The sequence below is a fragment of the Cygnus atratus genome, chromosome 4 (genome assembly GCF_013377495.2).
Source record: "Cygnus atratus isolate AKBS03 ecotype Queensland, Australia chromosome 4, CAtr_DNAZoo_HiC_assembly, whole genome shotgun sequence".
Taxonomy (NCBI): Eukaryota; Metazoa; Chordata; class Aves; order Anseriformes; family Anatidae; genus Cygnus; species Cygnus atratus.
Genome location: NC_066365.1, coordinates 174,521 through 187,137, shown reverse-complemented (window position 1 = coordinate 187,137; position 12,617 = coordinate 174,521). Strand labels below are relative to the sequence as shown.

Sequence of the window (12,617 nt, the reverse complement as noted above, 5' to 3'; positions counted from 1 at the left end):
GCGTTCCTGTCTATTGGTGCTGCCATAATCTTTTATGGATGTGAAGTGCAGCTAGGGGATAATTATCTCTATTGAGGTTAATCCCATGGAGATGATGCTCTCTGGTTCTGTAATCCCTGCTGGTCTGTTTGTCATTTTGGAATATGTCTCTCTCTGGTATCCTTACAAAAGTTTTCCTAGCAAAACTGCAAATTAAGTTAGACTGCAGACACCTTGTGCGCTAGAGGGACAATTGGAAGAGTGAGGATGCTGTGCATGATCTGTGCCACATCTTGTGTCCCCAGTAGAAGGTATGGGAGGAGCTACTATTGATAAGCAATAGTCTGTGCAGGGTGAGCTTTAGGCAGTCCCTGGGTAAGTCTTTATGTCCAGTTAGTTAAAACGATCTGGAAGCACAGTGAACCTAGCTTGAGAGTTTTTGTGGTTTCATTATAACACAAAAATCTGCCTGGGAGAAATCGCTAAGGCATGTTGCTGTAGGTGCAGCAATAACTATTCCAAGTTCTATGAGGCCAAACTCTGACGTGTGGCAATTTTTCCACGTGAAATAACAACAAAACATGGTATAACATCTCACTGTATTGCAGTTTTAGATTGAGAGTTTGTTAGAAATCATGTTCGTTCTTTGGCGTTGCTAAGAGGTCACCTGTAGGAGAAGGAAAAAGAAAAAGGAAAAAAAAGCCATCAACTCTACTACTTGTGTGACAGGTGACAGAAGTGCCAGCAAGGGACTGCAGCTCTCTGCTTTGTGCCATAGCCCTCTTCTCCTGATCCATAATAATCCAAGTACCTCCTGTGGCACAGATGGATATCCAGTGACTGGAAGAGTGTTTTCAGGAAGCTGTGGCTTTAGTGCTAATTTACTTTCTGTACCTGAGGTTATTACTGGAGGAATGAGCAGGTAAAGTGGGGAGACATTACGTGAGTAAACATATTGATATGTGCATTTCTCTGGGAAATAATAACACCTGAATTAATAATTTTTTTATTAAAAAGTGCAAAAATTGTCAGTGTTAGTCTGAACCAGCTACTGCATAGTTTTTGATGCTGTGCATACAAGTAGTATTGCAAGCTGGAATATTAAATCCATAAATAAATATAGAAAATTGAAATCAAAACAATAAATTACACGCCATCTTACTTGTTTTATTTTTTCCAAAATAAATTAGTTTATTTTAACTGACATTTCAGTAACTTTCCTTTACTTGGGGATGAGGAAAAGGGGAGGCAATGCCGCCTTACAGATGGGCTTGCAGGCTGTGGCGCACGGTTCTCATCTGTGGCGCCACTTTCCCGGCCAGGCATGCTGTCCTTCTGCCCTCGCGCGGTTCCTCTTGCTGCTGCCTGTGCTCCCGAAGGCGGCCGCGACAGGATGGAGGCCGGCGGGGAAGCTCGTCCCTGCAGCGCGGGTCATGTGGCAGCGGAGCCCTGCGCTTGCAGGCGGGTGTCACCCAGCTGGGAGCTGTCGCGGCAGGCGCCAGCGCGGGGAGCGCGCTCGGGCGGCTGGCAGCACAGGGGACTCGCGGGGGGGCCACAGCAGAGCATCCTGTCCCCTGCACCTTATGCCTTCGGAGGAGAGGATCCCAAAGCTGAGATGCTTGCGCACAGTGTGAAGAAGTCCAGGTAGGGGAAGACTGAACAAATACAAGCTACTGGTGTTTCTTGGCATTAACACCCCCCCCACACACACACCCCATCCCCAGCTAACATGTAATTACATGAAGTGCTGCTGGTAAGCTTTATCTCTTGTTGCCAGTCTCTTCTGGAGTTGTTCGTACTCGTATAAAGAGAAACTGAAGTGAACTACAAGCTGAGATCCAGTCCAAGTACAGTGATGCATATTTAACTAGCTGTGCATAATTTTTAGCTGTTTAGGCTGTTGACTGTCTAGAAGTAAGTGGAAAACAGGTAAATTAGACCTGGTGTTCTATCTCAGAAAGAAAATACTGTCTTTTAGTTGGTCACATGAAGAGTTTTCAAAATGCAGCTAATACAAGCTGCTGTTCTCAAGTGCAGTAGTCCTGCTGTGAGGCATTTGTAATCAGCTTCTGTTGGACACTTAGAAATGAAACAATGTTGGAGAAAAACATAATATTACAATAGTAACTTGTCTGTCTCTGCTTGCTGTAGGCTTGCTTTTTTCTTTGTTTAAGAGAATCTCACTCTTTTGGGATTCTTAGCTGTCCTATTTTATCTTGTGGTGTATTTCTTAAACTTTTCTCAAGAAAGCATTTATTTACTGTGAAATGCAACTCCAATTTTGGCACTATTGCTAACCAGGAGAAGAACATGGGGAAAGGAGAGGATAAGAAAAACAGCGTTGAAAGTAGTTATGGTAAATAGTATGTATACCAACCCATTAGTACTGGCATAAAGAAGTTAGATAAGCAGGGATTTTTTGAGAATATGTTGCTGCTTTCTCCCTGTATGAGAGAGACCGACTTTACTGCCCAAGAATATCTATGCCCCCTTCCGCCATTTAGGCAGTCTGCAAGTGAATACCAGAAACCAATTTCAGCAGTGCTAAGTACTCGAATGAAGAACTGCGGAGAACCTGAAGAATGCATTTACTTGAGCAATTAGTATTGCTTTACGGGTCTGCAGTTTTAATCTGCTTTGCAGATTATTTAATTACTTGTAGCTGTTTAATCACTTAGGTGGCACTTAGACATGTGGCGGACTGGAGTCTTGTGGCTCCGATGTGGTACCCTAGCTCAGAAGAGCCGTGTGCTGCAATGTGCACATATTTTAAGAATCTTCATCACCATCATCATATAAATTTCTGTATCATACAGTGATCATCCTTTTAAAGGAAGGACAATGTGGTCTTCAGATTACATTTTTTTTAAGGAACATGATATCATGGACTGATAAGACTTTGGATCACTTCGTGCTTTATTAGAGTCCAGACCTCTTGGGGAGGTCGTCATGAACAGAAGATGGTATAGCATCTCACATGCCTTACTATGTGAAAAGCCATCTGCAATTGCATTTTTCTTTTGGTTTGGTTTTGTTATTTTGGTAGGTTATTTTGGTTTGTTTTACTTTTCTGGATTGGCATTTCCATTGTAATTTGCAAAGATAGAGAGATGGGTAATGCTAATATTATCCTAATGTTTATTCAGTGGAGAAAAGCTGATAGATGCAATAAAGCAGATAGATGGCAATAAAAGGTACATACCAGTTCTTCCCTTGTAATTTATGAGAATTTGCCAGTAATCGTAGACTGTTGGGAAAAAAAAAGAAAAAAAAAAGTTGTTAATTTCTGCCAGGGGAGGTTTAGGTTGGATATTAGGAAAAACTTCTTTACTGAAAGGGTTGTTAGGCATTGGAATGGGCTGCCCAGGGAAGTGGTTGAGTCACCATCCCTGAAGGTCTTTAAAAGACGTTTAGATTTAGAGCTTAGTGATATGGTTTAGTGGAGGACTTGTTAGTATTGGGTCATAGGTTGGACTTGGTGATCTTGGAGGTCTCTTCCAACCTAGATGATTCTGTGATTCTGTGATTTCCATCCCAGCGCTGCTCTGTGAGCCTGGCAGCCCTCCTACAGGCTCAACCTGTCAGTCAGGGAGCAGCAGCAGCTCTGGCAAGTTTGTGAGGAGTCCGAGCTGCTTTCTGTAAGGAAAGACTTGCCACCTGTTGTTTGGTCTTTGCTCCTCACTCCACAAGAGGCTTCAGAAATGGGTCTGACCACGCAGCTTAAGAGAAGCTGTGGTCGTTCACCTTTGTTTAGTTCCTATCACTTCAGAAATAACCAAGTGTTTGTGACCAGGATTTTAATGCTGATTTTGGGAGGGCTGAGGGTTTGTCTCCCTCTCCCTGATGCTCTGCTCTTTCTGATGAACGTTTTCTGACTGTATTGTAGGAGAGAGTTGAATTGTGTTGCATCAGTCATGCACGTGCCAGTAGGACAACTTTATTGCATCTCTCATCCAGGTTATTAGACACAGGCAGCTTTATCAAGGCAGGTTTCACAGGCAGCAGGCTTCCACTTGGTGTTCCTTCATGTGCAAATTTCCTAAAGGCAGAAAAAAAATGTTCTTTGGGAATGTAAAATCCTGTTCATGTGGCTGGGGACAGTTGATGCTTTAGGTTGCTCTTGGGGGGACAGAAAACAGAAAAATTCGCCCACTTTGTGTAATAGCCTCCTCTGCTTAAAACATCTGGCGGCCTTTTCAGTGAAATATAACCACAGGACGGATACATACACTGTTGTGATTACTGAACAGGCTGTATGGGGCCACCATGTTTAGAATATGGCCTCATTGCTTAGCTGTAACAGCCTGCCCTTTGTTCACAGTTCACAGGTTTCCTTCACCATCTCCCTCTGTTGCTTGCAAAGTCAAGTAGGCTAGAATATTCATCCCCGTTCCTAATAACGGCTCTTTGTTGATTCTGGTAGAATAACTTTTCAGGGAAGGCTTTGCTACTTCACTCGTTGTGGAGCATGGCTTTTGCATTAGCAGTAAACATTTTTCATTTGTGCCTTGGTTGATGTCTGGATGCTAACCAAGCACAGTTTTCTCTTCAAACTTTAGGTTGTTTTGCCTTCATGGTTTTTTTCATTGTTGCTGTTCTGTTCTCCCGCTCTGCCACCCCTTCTCAAGGGCTTCTTAGCAGCATTTCGTCTCCTGATCGACACGCCTGAGTCATTGCCATGCAGTTCAGGTTGGCAAAGTAAAATTTCAGTTCTGCTCTATTCCCGACAGGCTGTAACTGGCATTCTGTTTGTCCAGTTAATGCAAATCAGTTTATTCACTGCTTTGGAAAACAAAACAGAAGAAACAAGCGTTCAAAGATGCTCAAGGTATTTTACTATGGAATGTGGAGAGAGCTCATTAATTAAAACTTGCCCTCCAAAAATATTGAGGAAACAAATAGTCCATTCAGTGTTAGTTTTATTTTTTTAGCAGTTGTTACTGATCATTATAATATACTGATTATTATAATATTTAGTACACTTTCCCTGACACTGCATAGCTTTGAGTTTATCACCACTGGCTATCTTCTTAATGGGAGCACTAATAGTATGCATTACTAATTTAAGCAGTTTAGTCATTGTTTTATATGCTTTAGGTGTCATGTCCTGATACTGAACAATCTATTCATTCCTCCAGTTCAGATTGTTTTTTTTTTTAGCTGAGATGCCAATGTTTCTGAGATGTTTCAATTCCTTGAGCATAGACTCACAACCAGAATGTTGTTTCAGTAGTTGCTTTTCCAGAGTTTCTCACCTGTAGATGAGAAACTACAGAGGCAGTACAGAGGTTCGTAGTATAATTCAAGATTGTTTTTATTTTGTCTTGCCATCAAGCTGGTGTGGCTGGGGATCAACACTAATTGCTAACACCAATCTGATAAATTCTAGTTTCCAGAAGCTATCTGCATTAATCATCTGCCCATACGAGATGACTGAAAACATAAGTTTTTACTCTTTTAGCCTGAAACTTTACCTTATTTGGAATGATTTTAATATTAAATGAGTGTTCCAAAAAGGAAGTGGCAGTAGAGAAACATCTATTTTTGTCATTATCTTTTGTGCCTGTGCTCCTGCCAGCTTGCACTTGCTCTGCCTGCCAGGATTTTTGTGTTGTATAGATTTCTGTTGCTTCAGTTACTAAGTTTCTTTCTCAAACAATGTCCTTTGCTCTCCTTGAAGGGCCTGAGGACTTCTGCACAGGGCACTAGTTCTGACTTGGTTGAACTAAGCCAGGGTTGGCTTTCCTTCCTGAGACTGTACTGTAACCCGAAGGTCAGAGGAGTGGAAAAAGTGCCACAGGAGTCTTTGCACAAGCATGGGCAAGCAGCTTCATCGAGCCTGGATGTCAGTGGGCCAACTGAACATGCTAACACTGGTCTCTCCTGTAAGGATAATACCTGTACAGAGCCCATACTTTGATCTTTATTATAATCGATGACTAGTGTTAATGATTTTTTTTTTTTCTTGGAGTAACCATTCCTCATCTCCTAAAGCAGACAGGCTTCTCTTAGATGTGTGGAGTTTCATTTGGTCCTCGGCCCTGCAGTGGCAATCGTGGTGTTTTTTTTAAAAAAAAAATAATAAAAAAATCCATAAATGGTTTAAAAACTTTTTTCCATTTTTTTCCTTAGGAAATGCCCTAGAGCAACCAGCTTGTGGCATGGAATTTCAGGCTTCCTTCATGGCTAGCAAATCCTAACTGATCATGGCAATCAAATCTGGTGTTACATGCAGATAAACTGCTTAGAGACTTCACTCTGAAATTTGCAAATGAAACTGTGTAGGACCTGGCAGTTACATGACGATTTCAGGTAGTCTTAGAGCTTGGCTGTATTTCTTGGTCTTGTTTTGTGAAGAGATGAGAGACTGTGTCTGTCGAAAATGCCTCGAAGATGAGATTTTTCTGTACCTCTTTTTGCTTGTTGATGTACTATTTATTATGTGCCATTTGGCTTCTGAAATGTGACAATTACTTGTGCTATGTTCCTGACCTTTTTCAAAAACCATTTTTAAACCAATATTGGATGCACCTATTCAAGTGTTCACTATAGCTGAGTAAGTTCCTTTTCTCTTGGAGGCAGGTGTGGTAGTTCAGGAGGAAGTGAAAAATGATATTTCATTTGAGTTGAAAAGGATGTAGAGTAAACAGTGCAAAGGAAGACATGCTAAATGATGTGTTGTTAGTCTAAGCAGCCTGTGTATGAACTTAGCAGCAGTTTGTTCAGTGGGCTTTTGCAATCCTTTAGCCTGATTATTAATTCATTACTGAGAAGAAAAACAGGCGTCCTAAGTCTTGTTAGAAGCTTGTTGGAGAAGCAGCAGCACTAAGAATTGTGCCTATGCTGGTTACAGATCCGAGAGTAGGAAGTCAGCTGTAAGCGTATCAGCATCCAGCCCAAGCCAGGTTCCTTTTGTTAGGCTCATGTTACAGTTGTGCTCCTGTTAGGGAAGGAAAGCACGCATGCTTACTTGCTCATGCATGCTCTCTTCTTGCTCTGTGTAGGATGGCCTTTCATGCCCTTCCTCCTTTATGAAACAAGGAGTTTTATTTGTCATCCCCAGATGTCCATCAACATCCCATGTTTTCATTACATCCCTTGCCTCTGAGTGTGCTTCACTCATCTCTCAGGTTAGGTAATGGTGGTCCAGCCCTCTTGCAATTCAAACCAAGATGAAGAAGTTTCTGAAGTCACAGTGTTGAAATGGGTAGTGGGTCTGCACTTCAGATCCTGACGTTCATGTGCAGAAATAGCAGCAAAGACAACTGAGGCAAACAGAGCTGTGGTGTGGAGTCAGAACCATACGGTGTTTTCAGCTGCGGTAACATTTAATACTTTGCTCAATGAGGATTTATGTTTTGGGGTGGTGAACAAAAAGTTTGTAGCTTGGAAATAGTTTATTAAATTTCTGGAATTCATTTGGTGTTTGTGTTTATTAATTAAGAACAAGAATACACAGTGATAAGGCAGTCTTCCTGGGCATAAGCTTGCACTTGTGTCTCATGGAAGAGGAGGAAAAAAATGTGCTTTTTTTCTTCTGCTCTATGCAGGGAAAAAAAGAGTACTTGACTTTCTTATTAGAACAAAATGAGGTATAAAAACACAACTAAATTTAATTTTCATTTAAAATAATGCTAAAACAAACAAACAAGAAAGCAAAAACCACCAGACTAATAACCATGCATTTTTATTCTTAGTGAGACAGCTTTCCCCCATCCCTGCAGGCTAGGTCAGAAGTATCACTGTTATTTACAGTGAACATAAAACATTAACCTTCAAGAGGGTACAAACCACAGGAAATCTATTCTCTCAGCACTTGCTATTATGTATCATTATCATTAATAATTTGTGGGAAATGGACCCAGAAAGAGCATTGATAGTCTGTGTTTAGTATCTGTCTTTCTTACTGACCAGTTGTATCAAGTTCTTCATGGTGTCTGTTGAAGTGCTGAGAATTTTTGTGTTCAGCGATGTCAAGGCATAAAGGCTGGACTGGCTATAAAAATAGCGTTTTTAATGTTGCAAGTAACAAAGGAATTGTATCTTTAAATACTCATCTGAGCTTCCTTCAGGGAACAGAAAACTGCATTTAATTCTCTAGTTTGGTCACTACCCATGAACTGAAATGATCTCTTTCACCTGCAGAAAAAGAACAGTGTTTCCTCAGGTTGGACTCAGCACCTAATATGCTCTTTTACATAAATGTCAACTTTCTCATGATAACATAATGTTGCAGGAGGTACATTTTAAAATACTTAAGTACAAAGGGGAAAAAAAAGAAACAACAAATCCTGAAATGATAGTGTGTTCTTGCAAATCCGTGCCTGAACTGTTCCTTAATTAATAATACTTTACAGTATAAAAAAAGTTTTATACTTTACAATATAAAAAACTGGAGCAGGGTTTGAGGGTGTTTTTCTTTTAGGAGGATTTCTCAATAAAAAAGTTGCTCTTGTAATCACATGACTAGTTGATTAACAAGAGAGAAGCTTAGTGAAGGAATGAGCATGTTTATTACTGGGTTGGCACTCTGGCTTTGTGCCAAGTCCTGTTTTGCAGGCATCAGGTGAATGCATGCCAGTCCAGGCCACTTGGGGAGAGTTGATGACCCCCTTATCAACAACACAGTTTTCTTGTGCATTATTTTCCTTGTGGTGTCCTAACTTGGTCTGGGGGGCGGAGAAGGGGGAAGTAGTTCTGTTCCTTATTTCCCCTCTTGCTAGTGTTTTTTGATGTAAAGAAGGTTTATTATTCCAATTTAGTTTCTAGGGAAAGAATGAATGTGTACCAAGCCTATAACACCTCTTCACTGTTTCTTTCAAAGGCCAAAAAAGGTCATTTTTAATAGTGTATGTAACAGTGTATGTATTCATCTTCGGAACGTTAATATCAACTGTGCTGGTAGGCAACCTTAAAATGAGGAAAGGAGTAGCAGGTGGAGCGTGGAGGGAAATAATAGGTATGGAAATGACGGATCATAATGGATTTCTGTGATGGTTGGCAGCAAGACTTATCTTCAGCTTCTCCTCCTCGAGATAGATCATGTGAATTTATGTGGGCCTCCCATTATAATCTATAAAGAAATCAATTGATTTCTGTTATGCTTTCAAGCTACTGATGTAATACCACTATAAAGCTTGGAGAAACGTTTGTGACTGTAATTACAAAGCAGATAATTACCTAGCTGCTTATTTAAATAACACCCTTTTGGAACTATGTTGTGGTTTAGCCCGGCTGGCAGCCAAACACCACACAGCCGTTCGCTCACCCTCCCCCCTCCCTCTCCGGGATGGGGGAGAGAAACGGGAAAGTGAAGCCTGTGAGTTGAGATAACGACAGTTTATTAAGACAGGAAAAATAATAATAATAATAATAATAATAATAATAATAGTAATAATGTGTACAAAATAAGTGATGCACAATGCAATTGCTCACCACCCGTTGACCGATGCCCAGCCTATCCCCGAGCAGCCGCGCCCCCACCCCGGCTAGCCACCCCTATATATTGTTCAGCATGACGTCAGATGGTATGGAATACCCCTTTGGCCAGTTTGGGTCAGCTGTCCTGGGTCTGTCCCCTCCCAGCTCCTGCTGCACCCCCAGCCTGCTCGCTAGCAGGACAGAGCGAGAAGCTGAAAAGTCCTTGGCTTGGTGTAAGCATTGCTCTACAACAATTAAAACATCAGCATGTTATCAGCGCTCTTCTCATCCTAATCCAAAACATAGCACCCTGCCAGCTACTAGGAGGAAAATTAACTCTGTCCTACCTGAAACCAGGACAAACTAGATGCGTAGCTGGGACCTGTAGTAACTACTGTGAAAATAAGTCTGCATCTCATGCAGCTTTTGTCTACTTTGTTCCTTCACAAATGTTTTGATAGCTCTAATAGTGGTACCCGTACATTATCATACACTGGCTCCTGTTCATGATCCTGCATATCTGTGTGTACTGGTTTTCTTACAGTGTCGGTCTTCATGCTTTGGAAGTCGTTGATGGCTTATGTAGCCTACTAGTCTACTGCTTGTCCAACAGTTTCTGCTAACAGTAGAAAACACTGAAAAACTATTTTGAATGATACAAGGTATCTCTTGCATTAACTCGAGTGAAGCTTCTTGAGACCGTCATGAGCTCATCTTGTACGATTCCCATATACATTTAAAAGAGAAAAGTGAAGAACATCATGAATGGGCTTACATGAGAGCTTCTCAGATGTGTCAGTCCTGCTTTGCTCGTGTGAAAACATGCTGCCATCTCACAGCCAATGGCAGAAAATGAAGGTTCAAGTATTCTCAGGCTGGGGTGTTACTGCACACTTGATTTCTCCTCACGGAAGAGTTTTCTAGCATTGGGAGAAAACAGGTGGTTTACAAGAACAGTACTTTTATTGTTGTGTTTTCTGTGCATATTAGAAATCTGCTGATCAGGTTTCTTATTTTGGCCCACAGAGAGCATGATGCTATGTACATGCAATAGTATTTTAGCTCGAGTGACAAAAGATCTGTATAGTGGGTTGAACTGTTTCAAATCCTCCTGATTAAACCATCTGCCCATTAATGTGATGCTGAGTGATGAAGCCTCTGCTTTTTTGGTTTGTTCTTTCAAAATTAGCTTCAACTTGTTACTCATGGGTAAGGAAGTCAAAGACTTGACAGCCAGACTGTCAAACTCAATGGCTCTCTGCGAGCAGAGCATCTGCTTGGGGAACTCGTTGGGGCCGTGTAGTGAAGAGTATGGCTGTACAGCACCAGGCTTGCTGGAAGATGCCGTCAGGATGGAGAGGGGATGCTGTAGAGAGCTGCTGCTCCTGAGAACGAACTCCTGTCCTCCTCCTGTTTGTGCCTGTTACATCCAGGGTGTCCGGTTTTGGGGACAGACCCTGACAGGGAGAAGGATGTGAGCTGGTCTCTGAGGGACGCAACACGAGCAGGCAGAAGGGTTCAAAGATTACAGGATTAGCCGCTCCACCAGGTTCCTTCGACTAGACAGCCTAATGATTAAGGCACCACCAATTTCAGTGTAAGGTATCCATTGATTGAGGAATTTAGGAAAAGTTTTGGTTTCCTCATTTTTAATTGCGTGAATCTTCCTGACCCGAAGCCTGTTAATTGTACTATTTCATAGGGATAATACAGTACGACAGCCAGCTCCATCTCATTTCTCTTGAAATGGGAAAAGTCAATGCACATTTCCAGCATGGGCTGATGGTTGGTGGCTTGAATATTAGAGAAGTTTAACTTTTTTTTTAGTGTTTCCTAAGCTGTATTTTGTTTTGTAGTACAATGTTTGTCGTCAGTTCTTGATTTGTTTATTTTATGTTTTTCCTTTGAGTAAAACACTGTTTTATGAACACATTGCAGAAGGGTATTTCATCTGGGTTTAGAGAAATAATTTATTTCTTTTTGTTAATACTTCTTATCAGTGATTAATTATCCTGAGTATTAAAAGCGCTATCTTTGTTTGTAATTGGTTTTTTTTTCCTGGCTTTTTTTCCAACTGCTCTCTCTTCTTATGACTTGATCTCTGAGTTTAATAGTTCTTTAGTAATTGGTCTTTTCCCTCCACTACTCTAATCACAGTACCTCTGCTGTCATCACTTCTCCTTTTCATAATTGACCCTTCAAAGTAAACTCTCTTTTCGATAATTTCAGTAGATCAAGTTCTTGACATTTCTCACCATATGGCATTTTCTACCCTTGAATAATTTTTATAGCTCTTATTGACCTTCTTCAGTTTTCAATGGTCTTTAAGCGTCAAGAGGTAGATGCTATAATTCCCTTGAGCCTTTCATTGTTGGTCTCCATAATTTAATGTATGGTCATGAAACTTTCTTCCTATTCTCCTTTACTCCTTCCCTTACTTGAATCTAAGTGTGGCAATAGGCCCTTTTGCCGCAGTGCCCAGTGGGATACATACAAGTCTGTCCATTTACCTGCTCTGAACCTCTCAATTCTTTTCTGAGTTCCTTGTTTGCAGTCTTCAGTCTCACATTCAGAAGACTCAGTCCCTGTTGTTTTGAAGAATGGTACAGGGTTACATAGAGATGCTACGTTATATCAGTGGGATGTTTCAAAACAAGCTGCTTGTGCTCCAGGAGTGAGAAGACAGGAGTTTTCCTGCAAACCAGACAGCTGAGCTGTGAGATCAACGATAGTTCCATAGGACAGCTGTGTCTATTTACTGTGCAGAAGCTGGGGCAAAAAATGAAGCATGTGTTTGTATCGATACAACTGATATCCAAGAGTGTTGGAATGTCTTGTTCTATTACATTTAGAAGTACAGAAATGAGACTAATTTTTAGAGTTATTTTGAGTACTTTGCAATATCTAGATAATGTTTCCATAAATGTTGTGGAATGAGCATCAAAGAATCACAGAAGTGATTCTAATAAACTGTACCAAAGCATTTTGCCATGTTTTAAGAGCAATCAATTGTGCTTTGCACTGAAGAGTCTTGGACATTTTCCTGTTGGAATTTGTCAGCTTGAAATCTTCTAGGCACACACTAATCGATTCCTAGCATATAGAATTATCTAACAGTGTTACCTTCAGCATGGTACTTTGTACTGAGGGGATGCTATTTGCTTAAAGGCTTTGATGGAGCTATGTCTGAATCTGCTGTGCTAAGCGAGTTTGTTTTC

General features: G+C 41.0%; 1 protein-coding gene across 2 annotated transcripts in view; it reads left to right on the top strand.

Annotated features, from left to right (window-relative positions):
• The window catches only part of WDFY3 (WD repeat and FYVE domain containing 3), a 183,338-nt gene that overhangs the window by 38,615 nt on the left and 132,106 nt on the right, over nt 1-12,617 (top strand). The gene's annotated exons all lie outside the window — the stretch shown is intronic.